We start from the raw sequence: 15,389 nt of genomic DNA on the forward strand, positions 1-15,389 counted from the left end.
CATTTTTGGAGATGAGGCCTCACTTTAAGGGTACCTTGGCTTTTAATATACCTTCCTCAAAACACTTAATCATTTCTAGCTTTTTATTTACATTGAGAGACTTACCCTTTTACTGGAAAACACTGAGGCCATTGTAGGACTAATTGGCATGACTGAAATATTGTCATGTCTTAGGGAATAGGGCAGCCCAGAAAGAGGGAGAGTGATGTGAAACTGATTGATTGGTGGAGCATTCAGTATGCATACAACATTATGAATTAAGTTCACCATCTTATATGGGCATGGTTCATAGTGCCTCAATACAACTACAAACGACAACATCTATGATCAGTCACAGATCACCATAACAAATATAAAACTAATGAAAAAATTTGAAATGTTGTCAGAATTGCCAAAATGTGACAGAGGGACACAAAGCGAGTACATGCTATTGGAAAAAAAAAAAAAAAAAAAAAAAAAAAGTTCATATGGTCTTGCTCCATGCAGGGTTGCTACAAAATTTTAATTTCTTTTTTTTAAAAAATGTAGTGATTTCATATTACTATAAAGCAAAGCACAATACAACAACGTATGCTCATATATCAGTAAAGATGGATTATATTTGTCTGGGGTAATTATTAACTCCAAATCTTAGGGTTTTAAAACAGTAAAGAGTGCTTACTTTGGTGGTATATACGAAAATGTGAATGTACAGAGAATATTAGCATGACCCTTGAAGAAGGATGACACATATTTGTGAAACATTCCATATATTTTTGAAATATCACACTGTACCACAAAATAGGTACAATTATTATGTGTCAATTAAAAGTAATAATAAAAGCAAAAAGAAAAAGATTAATTTTTTCATCATTTACAAAAAAATATTTATTTCTAAATTTTCTGGCTCTCACTGCTGCACAGTTCAACTAATTATATGTTTTATGATGCCCTTTTTCTGATAATCAGACTCTTGAAAGAACTCCTTCTAGAAACATGATCAGTAATCATAGAGGGAGGGAAGGACGACCATGGCCACCAGTGCACTGACACTTGAAGGTCCTACCAGAAGTAACTGATGGAGCTTCCAATTGCATTTTACTAGAAAAAATAAACAACTTAGCTAAACCTTACGTCTAGTGAGTTAGGAGGTACAATCTTACCTCATGCCTAGAAATAAAGAAAAATACAATTTTTGCACTTAATAATTCTTACCATCATCCACCCTTCAGCTCATCAAACACCATTTGGTTCATCCTCTTTTCCTCATTCAAAATACACTCATCTCCAAAGAGGAAGAAGAAAAACAAAAAGAAAAAGTTTCTCATAGTGAGAGCATTAAGCTCAATGTCATGGACTTTTGTGTAATATGTGGCAGCTTTGATTTAAGAAAATCTCTTCATTAAACTCAGATGTGGCTTGTTTTGATGCAGATTTCTGTGACTTAAAATGACAAGTTATGTTGTACACACACACACCCCACAATACACACCCATGAGAGGAACAGAAACACAATAACAACGACAGAAACTGCCATTTACATGTCAGAGGAAGAGATATCAAAATACCTAAAAAAGAAATCAAGAAAACAATCCCATGTACTATAATGAAAAACAAAAGAATGTATACAGATTCCTCTAGACCTACAAAAGGTTACATATTGATAAATCCATCATATTAGTCAAGAACATTATAAGTTGAGCCCTTCTAAATCAGGATTGTCTGTATTTAGGAATAAACAAAGGAGGTGAATGATGTGTATACTGAGCACTATAATACATTGATACAAAAATTAAAGGAGACACAAACAAATGTAAAGATATCACATACTTCTGGATTGAAAGAATTAATGTTGTTAAAATGTCCGCACTACAGATTTCACAGATTCAAGGCAATTCCTATCAAAATTCTATTAGCATTTTTCAGAGAAAGAGAAAACAATCCTAAAACTTATGTGCAATCAAAAAGATCACAAATAGTCAAAGAAATTTAAGCAACAAGAACAAAGCTGAAGGCAAACATCACCTCATTTCAAATAATGTCACAAAGCTATAGTAATCAAAACAGTGTGGTACTGGCATAAAAAAAGACGCAACAGAACACAGCAAAGATCACAGAAACAAACCCATATATATTCATTCAACTAATATTCAACAAAAGGGCCAAGAATACAAAATGGTGAAAGAACAGTGTCTTCATTAAATGTCATTGGGATAGCTGGATGTTCAGATGCCAAGTAATGAAATTGTGCCCTTATATCATACACAAAAATCAATGCATAGTGGATTGGACTTCAATGTAAAACCTGAAACTGTAAAAATTGAAAGAAAACATAGATAAAAAGTTATTTGAAAAAATTTTTTTTTGGATATAAACCAAAAGCACAGGCAACTGAAGCAAAAATATGTGTGACTACATCAAACCAAAAAGTTTCCACACAGTAATGGAGGCAACAATCAGTAAAATGGAAAGAAAACCTATGGAATGGGAGAAAACATTTGCAAATTATATATCTAATAAAAGCCTAATATCTAAAATATATAATAAAGTTGTATGTGTATTTATGTACACACACAAAACTCAATAGCAAAATTTAATAATAATGACCTGATCTAAAAATGAGGAAAAGACCTGAAGAGACGTTTTCCCAAAGAAGACATACAAAGGTCTGACAGGAATATAAAAAGGTACTGAACATCAGAAATCATCGAAAAAAATGCAAATCAAAATCACAAAGAAATACAAACTCACAACAATTAAGATGGCTTTTAGAAAAAAGACAAAAGATAACAAGTGTTGTTGAGGATGTGGAGAAAAATGAACTTTTATACACTGTTGGTGTAAATGTAAATTGGTATAGCCATTATGCCATTAAGAAAAATAGTATGAAGGTTCCTTAAAAAAATTAAAAAATATAACCACCATATTATCCAGCAATCCCACTTTTGGATGTGTATACAATGAAAATGAAAGTAGCATGTTGAAGACATATCTGGGGTCACATTTTCATTGCCATATTATTCACAATGGTCAAGATATGGAAACAGGAATATTATTTTGAAATTATTACACAGAAATATTATTTAGCCTTTAAAAAATCCTGTCAGTTGTGACAACATGGATGAACCTGGAAGACATTAGGCTAAGTGAAATAACCTGGACACAGAAAGACAGTGCTGCATGATCTTACAGATACGTAGAATCTAAAACAGCCAAATTAAATGTTTGCACAGTGGTTGTCAGGGGTTAGGTGTATGAGGGAAATATGAGGAATTGGGTCAAAGAGTGCAAACTTTCATTTATAAAATGAATAAGTTCTGACAATCTAATGTGTAGCATATTGACTATAGTTGACAATACTGTATTTCATAATTGAAATTTTCTAAGATTAGATTTTAAGAGTTCTCAACAAAAAGAAAAATGTTAATAGTGAAATGATGTATAGGTTAATTAACTTGATGGGGTATCATTTTGCAATGTATATGTATATCAAAATATCACTTTATATACCTTCAATATATACTATGTCTATTTGTCAGATCTTTTAATATAATGCTTCTGTATCAATTGGAATTATTCCTCTAGGATTCTAATTACATAACTAGATTTTTTCAGTTTCTCCCATATATCTCTCATATAACTGTTTACGTTTTCCAACTTTTTGTCTTTCTGTGGTTTAACCAGAATATTTCTTTAGGATCTCTTTTCTGGTATACTAGATAGGATTTTTAGCTGTGTATAATTTGATACCAACTCAAACTTCAAAAATTCTTACGAAACTAATAGTTTTAGGTTCCAAAATGTTTGTTTGATTCTTTCTTTAGTGAGATTTCAGCTACGCATGAGATTTTTCAAAAGTGTCACTTATTTTTTTGAAGTATTTAGTGCAGTTATTTTAAAATATTGCTTCTAAAACTGTGTTTTCAGTATTTTCCCCTACAGTTACACATTTACTATTTACATGGATGCTGCATTTACATAATAGGCTACAGTAAATTCCTAATTTATTGCTGGCAAAATTTTATCAGCTTTTTGCCACTGCCTAACCTGGAAGTTCATTTTAGTAAACTACAGAAACAGTTTTCTGACCACAGTCCACTTTGATCATACTCCAATACTATATGTGATGTGTTATTAGCAATCACAGCTCTTCACCACTGGGGTCAACTTCTATTTCACTCAGGATAAACTAGGTTGTACTGTAGCAATAAGCTGTAAGGTATAAATCACTAAAAAGAGCAAAAGTTATTTTTCACTCATGCTACATGCATATTATCAGATAAACGGGATTCTAATCTTTTTTTATTTTCATTCCTAGACCCAGACTAGCCAATCAACTACTATTTAGAATCTTGTTGATTGTTATAGTTCCAAGAAAAAGACTCTGACAAATTACATACTGGCTCTTAAAAATTCTTCCTGGAAATTAAAATATATTTCCGCAGATATTTTATTAATGAAAACACATTACCTTGCCTAGAAAGTGGTTAAGTTAAAGCATATTATGTGCCCAGAGACAGAAAAATTAGAATGTCTTCAGCACCCTAATTACTACTTAAAATGTTGTGCTATGTAGATTCCAAAAGCTAAATCCTGATTCTCTCTCTCTCTCTCCTCTCTCTCTCTCTCTCTCTTTCTCTCACGCACACACACACACACAATTTCAGGTTAGACATTGTAAAAATAGCCAGAAAGACAATGAAATCTTCTAAAATAAAACTAAGTCCAATTTTGTAGTCAAAAAGGAGTCACTACATAGGTGCAACAAATTCTCTTTGTTTCTTTCTTCCTTCTGTTATCTGGTAAACACTATGATGAATATTTTCTGTTTAGCAATGATAGAGCACCTTTAATTAGAGCAATGATCTTGGTGCACACATGTAGAAAAGCTAGATGAAATAATAGACGAATATCTTTCAGAGAAATCCAGTGGCAAATAAGGCCTGAGCAGAAAACACACTGTAGTGAAGAAATCCATATAATGAGGTGCTAATGTCCTGAAGGTGATTTTTCCCTAAGTGTGTTTGTTGATTATAATATGGAAAGATTCTGAGAATCTATGCAGAAGTCCTAAGCAGTTTGTTATAAGCAACAAATGAATCAGCAGAAATTTTGGCTCTTCCACATCCTGGAGAAATAAAATTTTGAGTTAAGAAACGACAAGGCAGTCAGCCCTTGGGGTGGGAGAGAAGCAAACGATCTTAGGGATAATAGAAGTCTAGGAAAGTAAGTCAAATACTCTATGAGTTTTCCCCATGAGACATTTGGTTAACTCTTATACAAGGTAATTATTAAGGATAAGAATCAAAACTGTAAGACACTGAAAGAAAAAAACAAGTTCTCTGCAATCTTAATGATACTGAGGAGTGACATTTGAGTTCAGACTCCGCCAGGATATAAACCTTACCAAATGCCATATTAGCTCTAAATTCAGGAGGGTTACTTAGGAGAAATAGAGACAGCCAGATACATCTTTAAAACATGCTACCAAGCCTCAAATCAGTTTTCTGATTGAATGGAGATGATACAGTAACACTTTATATTTCTAAAGAGGCAACATTTCTGTTGAGGAAAATAATGTCATAGATAAACTTAACAGTTATTCACTCATAATGTCTGATTTCAAGTGATAAATTGCAAGTTACCAAGAAACAGGATCAAGGGTAAAAACAGACAATAGGAAGAGACAGATTATCCATTATTTATGTTGCAAAAGATGGAGAGTAGCTGTAATTAATGTATTAAAGGAAATAAAAAGAAGCATGCAGATATTTAGGTGATAATTAGACCTTAAATATATATATATACACACACACACATATATAGTATATGTACACACATATGTGTGTATATACATACGTATATACATATATATGCACGTATATGTATATGTATATATATGCGTATATACATATATATACACACACATAATTCTAGAACTGGCAAGTGCAATATTTGGAATTAAGAATTCAATAGATGGACGTAACAGAAGGTTTTTCATGGAAGAAAAGATAATAGGCCAACTACAAAGCAGATAAATAAAAAAATAACAATCCTAAGACACAGAGAGCAAAAATTATAAAAATATTTGATTAAAAGAGCCAAATATTTATCAAGCAAGCAGCATAAGATTTTCATAGAAGTGTATGTTGTCTCACAGTAGGAGAAAAATAATGTTGTAGATAACAATGTTCAAAGACAGAATATCTGAGAAATTTTCAAAGATTTCATTAAAACAACAAACCATAGACTCAAGAAATCCTATGAAGTCAAAACAGAAGAAAATTTAAACACAAAAACATACAAGATCACACTTTCAGAGCCTATTTGTAAAATTTCTGAAACCAAATATTAAAATTAAGAAAACATGGCTATTTTATTAAAAAAACAAAAACTTTACCATTTTCTTTCTGTGGCATTTAAATATATGCGACTCCAATTTTTTTGACAACAATTTTCTGTGAAAAATACGGACTTTCCTATTATTTGGCCACTACTTTACATTTTAGAATATAAAGCAAATGTTACAGTAATAACTGTCCAAAAGAATTAATTTAGAATTGAAGTGCTATTCTTTCAGAGTTTTATGATTATTAAGATTGTGAACATTTGTTCTCTGAGTTATACAGTAGTCCCTTCTTATCTACAGGGAATATGGTCCAAGACCTTCAGTGGATGCCTGAAACCATGGATAGAACTGAATCCTATATAAACTATATTTTCTCTTACATGTACATATATTCCTACATATAGTTTACTTTATAAATTATACACAGCAAGAGATTAACAATAATAATAACCAATGGAACATTTATAACAACTTTGTGAATGTGGTCTCTACCTCTACAAAATATTTTATCGTAGTTTACTCACCCTTGTTGTGGTGGGTCGATCTGATAACTCAGACTAAAAGATAACTGTGTACTAAAAGGTCAGGTAGCATACAGCATGGACAATAAACAAAGAGATAATTGACTAGTGGGCAGAACTGAGTGGGATGGTGTGGGATTCTGTTGTACTACTCAAAAACGCACAATTTGAAACTTATGAATTATTTCTGGAAGTTTCCATTTAAAAGTTTTAGACCGTGGTTTACTGCAGGTGACCAAAACCACAGAAAGTGAAGGAGGAAATAAGGGAGATGGGGGGCTACTGTGCTGTATTTTTGACAATCTTACATACACATTGATCTATATTTCAAATACCTGGTTTATTGTTTACTGGAAAATGAAAAAAACACACCTATTAAATTGACTTTCAATAGCAGCAATTTATTTTGGTTAATCATCTCTGAAAGTTAATTGAAAACTCTGTAAAAAAATAAATAAGTCAGTGATGGAGAATATTTTAATTTGTAGTCTTGGGGTAAACATCAATTGATTGTAAACAAAAAATTCTTGGAAAATAACTCATGAGTTAAATGTAAAATGTCAAACAATGGTTATATGTATGAAGAAAGTTTTTCATTTTTTAATCCTTAAAAGTAAAAAGACACTTAAGAGTGTATGTAAAATAAAGATCAGTGTTTAAAACCAATAGCATGTAACATTTTCTAAATTTTTACAATGATAAATAGGTCCTTCTTTAAAATTGAATATACCACCCTTTGGTTTAAAAATGATATGTACTTGGCTTCTGTGAATATATTAGAACATTAGCTAAAATTTGTATACTTGTAAATTCAGTAGTATTATCTAAATAAGTAAAACAATAACAACTGTCCTATAGAACTTTCAGTTATTCTTATCAATGGCATAATAGTAAAAAATGCAATGTCCAATAATTCTTCATATCTCTTATTTTATAAAATAGTTTCAGTGTATTATCATAAGCATGCTCTTCAAAGCAAGTCATCTAAAATATCCTAGACTGATCCTTTAAGTAATGTTAATTATATGGCTGTTGGTATATTTTTTCAATAACGGATGATATGAGGTGTTTACCTATACTTTTCACCATATAATTAAGGCTCTAATTATAATATTCCATAGAAATATCATTAAAAGCCATGCATCCTCTAAAAATGTTTAAACTGTTTATGAAAAAATAATTTCAAATATCTCTAAAAAGGGGCCATTTGAAAATTGGCAAAGAGTGATAAAAAAGAGCTGCAGAATGCAATCATTTTTTAACTACCATTGTGTGTGACAGAGTTTGTATGCTTTCCAAAATTTGAGCTGCCAGGCCTGCCAGACATGTTTGCAGGAATTTGGAAAGGAAATCTACCATGTTCTGTATTCTTGGCATGGGCATGAAGAAAGTTTTAAAGAATAAAATTTGGTCTACTTCTATACATTTGAATTCAGCAATAACAATTTCAGCAATAACGATTTCAAGCAAAAACTTAACTTTAGGTTTCAGCAATAACAGCTTCAAGAAAACTTAACTTTAGGTTAAGTAAAAAAAAAAGTTATATTTATTTGAATTTCAGTATCATTTTCAAAGTTGTTCTCTTTCTGAAAACTTACTTGAAAGTTAATATTATTTGTTAATATTATAATTTTTTCAAGTCATATATTCAATGAATCCCTGTGTTTAAAATATCGTACATTTTAAAAGCAGGTTGTATGGTAGAAATGGCATGAAAAGCAGCTCTCGTGCTGAAATTACTAATGAATAAAATAGAAATTATTGTTAACTTTTGACAGTAATATTGGCTTATTACGCCCAATGTGCTCCACTGATTCTGAATACATTTTTAAAAATTCAAATGATTGCTAATTAACAACTATGTTAAATAAAATTATTCACAAAAATACTTGATTAAAAAGTCATAGACAATAATTTTACAGTATAGAATTATAGAAATAATTAATCACTTAATCATTTTGCCTAGTTGGGGCAAGCCACAAAATAAAATATGTAGAAGACAAAATCTGTGATTCCTGAGGGTTAAAACTGTCTAACATTCTTCTTTCTTTAAAAATAAAATGAATTGCTTAAGAGAACTCTGAGGAAGGTCAAAATCATCCATTTTGAGGAACTGAAACTAATTTTAACTTACAGTGATATTATCACCAACTGGATACTCAAATCTGTACTTCACATATACATTTACATTTCATTTCTACTTAAGGTTTGATATAAGTCCATTACCTTTAGCAAGAATGGTCAAATTTATTAATTTGGCCAACTATCACAGAACCATTCACATAAAAACTACCAAGGCAGAATTTGTCTATACCTTTAAAAAATTTTAATGAACTACATGAATAGTATAACCCACTGAGGGATAAACCAGATCTTTCCATTTTACTAATAAGAATGAAATTTTGTAATGTAATTTTATCCTTAAAATAGATAGCTACATGCAATAATAATTTGCTAACTATCTATCTAGCTAGCTAGCTATCGATTGATTTATCGAATTATCTATCATCTATTCCATTTTCCCAGCTTATGGCAGATACCCCTTACTTCTCAAAATCCTTTGGGAATTGCCTCTGTTGGAAAGAACGTCCTCATTAAAGGGCACGTTCCTTTCTCAGATTGGCCTTTATCCAGCAGCTGATCTATGTGAGGTGAAAATGTCTTGATTTTTCCCTATTTGGGACAACTTTGAAGAGTCATTCCTGCTCCAGAGTCCCTTGTAGGGCTGGTGGAAGCTTTAACTGAGAATTCCATTTTAGAGTTCCCAGGGAAATCAAACCGAGAGACCAAAACTTGCAGTGTAAACTAGTAATTTTCACACTGCATAATAAGTTCTCAGTGACTCTCTACAAATGACCAATTAAAAATTCTAACTATATGCCTAAGAATAAACACACTAGTGCCTTTTTTCTGTCTTATACTTTTTTGCATGTTAGATACACATTTTAATAATCAGCTAAACACTTTAAAGGACAAGATTGTTAGGCAATATTGTATAGATTAGTGGTGTATATTTCTTCCTGAAGAGCACTGAAGCTACTGCCATAAAATAGGAGACTGTAATGTTTTGATTAATTTTCTTATAGCTTGAGAGCATAGATTTTTCTTAGCACATGTCATCACAATCAGATAGTTCCTTTTGAAAAGTACTTGAACAATGGCATAGTGACATGCAAGCATGCTTCAGAGAAAAAGGCAAATTTTATTTTAGCAACTTTATTGTTGTAACTTTTCTCTGAGCACTCAAAATACTATTTGGCTGAGTCATTCAAGTGGTGTCATATTTCTATTATTCTGAAAAGAAGCTCTTCATTCCAGTTATGAAAAGAATTTACAAAGCAAAACACACAGTCTTTGACAAACTCCAGAGTATTCTAATGAATATTTAAGGCTTCATCTGAGTAGATAATTCCAATTTCTATACTATGAGTGCTACAGATATTATTATTTGTTAATGTAAACCAAACCTTTTTTGAACTGATTAAATGTATTTTACATGTAAGTATTAAATGCGTACTTGAATTCTGGAAAACATATGGAAGTCCTTAATGTTTTTCACATCTTACTAGACATGGGGAATAAAGATGAATAGAATGGACTACTTGTCTTCCAGAATCTCAATTCAGTAGGTGAAATTTTCCTAATTAGTATGCTGAGATTAAATGAGACTTTTCTGCTTCCCACTTCCTCCCTGTTTTGAGGGTCCCCAACTAAATTGAGGTTCCAGTGCAAAAGTACAAGAGTGGCTAGCAACCCTGTCCTAACGAGAAATGAAGGAGAACTGGACATGGTGTTTTCTGGTATGCCTTTCATAGAATACTTCTGTTACCTGGCAGATGGATTCATGTCTGTTTGTCCGACCTATGACCATGGCATCTTTCATCAAGGAAAGTTGATACTGGTAAATGCCCTTGTGGCTCTTGCCTGACCCATGTCGGTTTACACATGCTTGATTACCGCTCTGGTGCTGGCATCCTGACTCTGTGGTCCCCATCTCCAGCATTCTGGAAAACAGCGGCCTGGAGCAGTCCCTTGTTCGTTCAATAAAGGGTACAAATTCAACACATCACCACAGTAGGAAGCAAGTTAAAAGATTTTTACTTTCAAACCCTAGGCAAGTAGGACATAGTCAAGAGATAGTCATGAGGTCAGTCCCCATCTTGGGTCATAAGAGGCAAGAATGAAGAATGAGCAGACGGTGAGAGAAGCATGTAGCAACTAGCAACATACATGTGTATACACATATTTACATATATATATATATATATATATATATATATAGTGTTGGACACTTTAAATGGCAAGAGCAAACACTTAAAATGTCCATTTAAAGGAAGGGTTAGGAAAGCAGGAAATCAAGTCTGCTAGTGGGAAAGGTGCTTTTAAATTCTTATCTCTGGCCACTGACTTGAGCCATTAGGGTGTGCTGCAAACATGAAAACCATTTTAAGGGTGACTAAGTCCGTTCCTTGTATGAGAAGATTAAACTGATATTTCAAATAGATTCCAAGGCAATATAAAATTACAAAAATTCACTACACTCCTTCTCTAGGGTGAAGCATAAATCAAATTAAGGTGAGCTATAGACACTTTTAGCATAAAAATCATACTAAAGATGCTCAAAGGATTACTAAGCAGGGTAGAATGTTACAAAATCTGATTATTTTGAGGTCTTGACCAGAGAGAGAATCTAGTGGAAGTGACACTGATAGCAAAGGGCAGACAAATCAATATTGATTATTTAAGTGTTCTCATTGTCTCTTTAAAGGATCGTAATGCACATCTCAAACCCAACTAACCAAATTTTTAAAATATATTTCCAGATGCTTCGGTTTTTGCTTAATCTAAGGAAATTCTGTTTGCGGCACTGAATGTACTACCCTCATCCTACCCAAGATAATGTATTACTTTGTGGCATTATCAAACAATTTGTAAGTTTCATCTCTCTAGTTAGTATAAAGTGATAAGACAACACATAAGAAATGTATTCAACTTAAAGGTTTTGAGCAGGTCACTGAAAGGAAAAAAAATTAAAGTTAGGCCTTCAAAGAGGACTCTCCTTTTTCTAACTGAACTAGGTGATAAACATATTTCTCGGGCAGAGGCTCCAGCATAAACAAAGAGAGGTCAGAAAAATGCTTTCCAGAAATACCAACTGTCAGGATTGTAAGGCAAGTGTGTTATTCTAAGGCTGCAGTATCTGAGAAGGAATCTCAAAAGATAATTTGGTGACAGATTACAAAGGGTCGACGTCTTCAATTACTTAGCCCTGGAGGATTTGCCAAAAGCCCTATACCAATCGTCTGCATTTTCATCTAGAGCTCCCTGCTGGGAGGATAGTTTGCAATCCGGTCTGATGGCAAATTGCTTGAGTTAGAACAGATATTGAGCACAATGAGCATGAGTAATTCACTTTTCTGAAACGACAAGTATAGAGCAAGGTTAAGGAGTGGAGGAAAGCTTCAGAGTAATCCTCCAGCCATCATGGACATGGAGCATGGTTGTTACCAGAGGCATTTGTGTTTTAAGTGTCAAAGGAAGACTGTGCAATGACCAATGTAATGTTCAGTGAGTGTTTGAGAAGGAAGGGGAAGGGATAGAGCCTTTGGAAAGTACAGCTTTAGGAATAGCCCTGATTCTCCAGCTTCACATACTCCATCTGTCCCTTTAACAGCTTACTATGTTTATCATATTGTCTAGTCTCCCTTGGGATTCTTCTAATTTTACTCTGGCTTTTTAAAGTTTTTTTTTTTTTTTTCCATTTCTCTTTTATAGTCTTCTTTCACAAAGACAACAATCTCATTAAGTTAAATTTTAATTCATCTAAAAATAATGATCACAATTGTTATCTCTTCTGTGGCAACAATGTGAAGTTTTGCTGCTTTCTCCCCCCTACTCTTGTTCCTTTCAGTTTTAGCACTTCTGCAATGATGCTTCAGTAGGTCCTTATTTATTCTTCATCATGGAGAAAGATTTTCAATGAACAGCAGTTTTCACAAGGTGTGTGTGAGACTAGAAGGGTAAGGGAGAGGTCAAGGATAGATGACTTTCACACTCCAAATGTTCTCTTCTGGCTGTCCTACAATATGGTTATTTGTGTGAGTCTTGTAGCCTGCCCTCATGCATCTTGCACAAGCAAACTGTACAAAAGAACTTTTGCCCCCTGTATAGTCACCCGAGGCTCTATGCCTACTGTAAACAAAATATACCATTTTTGATCTGAAAATGTGTCCGTCACTGTTAGGAAATATACATTTCGTGAACACTTGCCAAAATGTGCTGCTGGACTTTCCAAAGATGACTCTTTCTCTTCCGTCTGCTCTACCCCTTTCTCAGCTGCTATTGTCAATCCTTAGATTTATTTCATAGTTGTTAGGTTATATATTTTTCTTAGTCTTACTCAAAATAGACTCTATGTTTAATGTTTCATTTTCCTTTTTGCTTTCGGGTGGCTTTCCGGAGGAAAAAGGGAAAGTGATGATTTTTATAGTTATGTTATCATTGGAAGTTCCGACTTAAATTTTTTGTTGGCTTAGTCTCTTTATCCTGAGAATTATATGCTTAATCTTTGACTGTGATTGTAGGTTTGTTTATGTTCTCATTTTTCAAATTCTTTGTATACATATTTTGAGGCTACATTATTAGATACATAGAGATTCATGACTATCTTCTTTGATGAATTAAAATCAATTAGAATTGTTATATATATGTCAAATTGTTAAGGTATGTTTTCATTAAACCATTAATGCTCTTTTGGTTAAGTCTATTCTATCTTAGATGGCTACTCATACACCAGTATGCCTTTTCTATTTTTTATTGTCCAACTTTTGGTTTTATTTTCTTTAAACCAGTAAATTGACTCATTTTATTTTTATTAAAAGACTTGTTGTGTTTGAATAAGTGTTAACATGACATCTTTTTCTTCTGCAACTTATTATTTTTTCTTTTTTCTATACTTCTTTTCCTTCTCCTTTTCTTCTCTCTATCCCCACTGTGCTAATTAAAACTTACGTCCCTGGGGGTGGAGCAGGATGGCTGAATAGGAACAGCTCCAGTCTCCAACTCCCAGCGTGAGTGACACAGAAGACAGGTGATTTCTGCATTTTCAACTGAGGTACTGGGTTAATCTCACTAGGGAGTGCGGGACAATTGGTGCTGGTCAGCTGCTGCAGCCCAACCAGCGAGAGCTGAAGCAGGGCAAGGCATCGCCTCACCTGGAAAGTGCAAGGGGGAAAGGAATCCCTTTTCCTAGCCAGGGGAACTGAGACACACAACACCTGGAAATCGGGTAACTCCCACCCCAATATCATGCTTTACCAAGCATCTTAGCAAATGGGCACACCAGGAGATTATATCTCACACCTGGCCAGGAGGGTCCCACGCCCAGGGAGCCTCCCTCATTGCTAGCACAGCAGTCTGCAATCTAACGGCAAGGCAGCAGTGAGGCTGGCGGTGGGGCACTGGCCATTGCTGGGGCTTAAGTAGGCAAACAAAGCCACTGGGAATCTCGAACTGGGTGAAGCTCACAGCAGCTCAAGGAGTCCTGCCTGACTCTGTAGACTCCACCTCTGGGGACAGAGCACAGTTAACAACAACAACAACAACAAAAGCAGCTGAAACCTCTGCAGACGCAAATGACTCTGTCTGACAGCTTTGAAGAGAGCAGTGGATCTCCCCACACAGAGGTTGAGATCTGAGAAGGGACAGACTGCCTGCTCAAGTGGGTCCCTGACCCCTGAGTAGCCTAACTGGGAGACATCCCCCACTAGGGGCAGACCTACACCCTACACCTCACACAGTGGAGTACACCCCTGAGAGGAAGCTTCCAAAGCAAGAATCAGACAGGTGCACTCACTGTTCAGCAATATTCTATCTTCTGCAGCCTCTGCTGCTGATACCCAGGCAAACAGGGTCTGGAGTGGACCTCAAGCAATCTCCAACAGACCTACAGCTGAGGGTCCTGACTGTTAGAAGGAAAACTAACAAACAGGAAAGACACCCACACCAAAACCCCATCAGTATGTCACCATTATCAAAGACCAGAGGCAGATAAAACCACAAAGATGGGGAAAAAGCAGGGCAGAAAAGCTGGAAATTCAAAAAATAAGAGCACATCTCTCCCTACAAAGGAACGCAGCTCATCGCCAGCAACAGATCAAAGCTGGACAGAGAATGACTTTGATGAGATGAGAGAAGAAGGCTTCAGTCCATCAAACTTCTCAGAGCTAAAGGAGGAATTACGTACCCAGCGCAAAGAAACTAAAAATCTTGAAAAAAGAGTGGAAGAATTGATAACTAGAATAACTAATGCAGAGAAGGTCATAAACGAAATGAAAGAGATGAAAACCATGACACAAGAAATAAGTGACAAATGCACAAGCTTCAGTAACCGACTCGATCAACTGGAAGAGTATCAGCGATTGAGGATCAAATGAATGAAAGGAAGCGAGAAGAGAAATTTAAAGAAAAAAGAAGAAAAAGAAATGAACAAAGCCTGCAAGAAGTATGGGATTATGTAAAAAGACCAAATCTGCGTCTGA

The 15,389-nt window shown here is 34.2% G+C and overlaps 1 non-coding gene across 1 annotated transcript; it reads left to right on the top strand.

Annotated features, from left to right (window-relative positions):
- Positions 1–655: 655 nt before the first annotated feature.
- Positions 656–757, top strand: LOC116272054. The gene has a single exon (XR_004180786.1). It is a non-coding gene; the product is annotated as a U6 spliceosomal RNA (small nuclear RNA).
- The last annotated feature ends 14,632 nt before the right edge of the window (positions 758–15,389 follow it).

This window comes from Papio anubis, chromosome 1 (assembly GCF_008728515.1).
Source record: "Papio anubis isolate 15944 chromosome 1, Panubis1.0, whole genome shotgun sequence".
Classification (NCBI taxonomy): domain Eukaryota; kingdom Metazoa; phylum Chordata; class Mammalia; order Primates; family Cercopithecidae; genus Papio; species Papio anubis.